The sequence below is a fragment of the Lathyrus oleraceus genome, chromosome 5, assembly GCF_024323335.1.
Source record: "Lathyrus oleraceus cultivar Zhongwan6 chromosome 5, CAAS_Psat_ZW6_1.0, whole genome shotgun sequence".
NCBI lineage: Eukaryota > Viridiplantae > Streptophyta > Magnoliopsida > Fabales > Fabaceae > Lathyrus > Lathyrus oleraceus.
In genome coordinates this window covers 624,168,685-624,170,228 of record NC_066583.1, presented here as the reverse complement: position 1 = coordinate 624,170,228, position 1,544 = coordinate 624,168,685, and positions in this window count along the sequence as shown.

Below are 1,544 nucleotides of genomic sequence, written 5' to 3'. Positions count from 1 at the left end.
ATTACCGCTACTAGTGTCTGTGAAGATTACTACTGAGCCCAAGGTAGCTCCCCTAATTATTACTGCACCTGGCCCAATACCGTATTCCTCAAGCAAAGCCATTCCGTGGAATTATGGAGGTGATGTTTACATCCATGGCGTGAAGCAAGATGATAATTCTGCTAATCCTAATGACGTTGACATTGTTGGGACTAGTAAAATTACTCGAAGCGGAAGGATCTTTTCTCCAGAAATCTCTCCTCCCATCCCTGAAACTCGAGGAAAGGAACCAATAATCAATCCTTCTCAGTCAAGGACACCGGTCGAAGTTACTACCGAAGATGTTGCCAAGCAGGAAATGGAAGAAATGCTGAAAATCATCCGCAAGAGTGATTTTGATGTGGTAGAACAGCTGGGGCATACTCCGTCTAAAATTTCGATGTTATCCTTGTTGTTATCTTCTGAATCTCATGCCAATGCATTGATAAAATTCCTGAAGACCGCTCATGTACCTCAGGAGACATCTGTCGATCAGTTCGAAAACTATGTTGCTAACTTGACTGTCGACAATGGCCTAGGTTTTTCCGAAGCTGACCTGACACCAGCAGGAAAGAATCATAACAAAGCTCTGCACATCTCCATTGAGTGTAAGGGGATCACCTTGGCTCACGTGTTGATCGACAATGGCTCTTCTTTGAATGTGCTACCGAAAGCTGTACTCGGTAAGCTTGACTGTAAAAGCATTGAACTGAAGCCTAGTGACGTTGTGGTGCGTGCTTACGATGGTGCGAAGAGTGTTGTCCATGGTGAAGTGGTTCTCCCTATCAAGATAGGACCTCAAGTCTTCAACACTACCTTTCACGTAATGAACATTCATCCTGCCTATTCCTGCTTGCTGGGACGCCCTTGGATTCATGGGGCAAGTGCTATAGCTTCGTCTCTCCATCAAAAACTGAGGTATCCAATAGAGGGTAAGATTGTCACTGTGTGTGGAGAAGAAGAGTATATGGTCAGTAGTGTGCATACCTTCAGATACGTCGAGATGGATGGTGAATTCGTTGAGACTCCTTCTCAGTCATTTGAAGTAGTTCCTCCGACTAGTCCTGTCCTTAAGCCAACTTCCCGTGTGCCCAAGGTTATTCGTGCTCCTCCTGCTATGATTTCTCTGAAAGATGCTCAAGCCGTGGTACAAGAGGGTGGTCATACTGGCTGGGGTCAACTGATCGATGTACCGTGCAAGTCTGATGAGTCTGGTCTGGGGTTTAACTCTGAAAAGATAGTCAAAAATCAGATTAATGCTGTAGAAGATGCGGATAGCGATTGTGACTTGGATAGCTGGATTTTCCCAACAATCGGTGAGGGACTCAATAATTGGAAGGCTGAAGACACTATCTCGATTTCCTTTAGTCAGGAGTAATTGTTATTGCCTATTTTAGGGTTGCAAATTTTAATATTTTACAATTGAACTTCTTAAAAGCATTGTGTCTATGCCCGGGGCACAATAGCTAATTTGTTAAGGGTTTTGTCATCTTCATAAGCATATTCACATTCAATAAATCAATGGA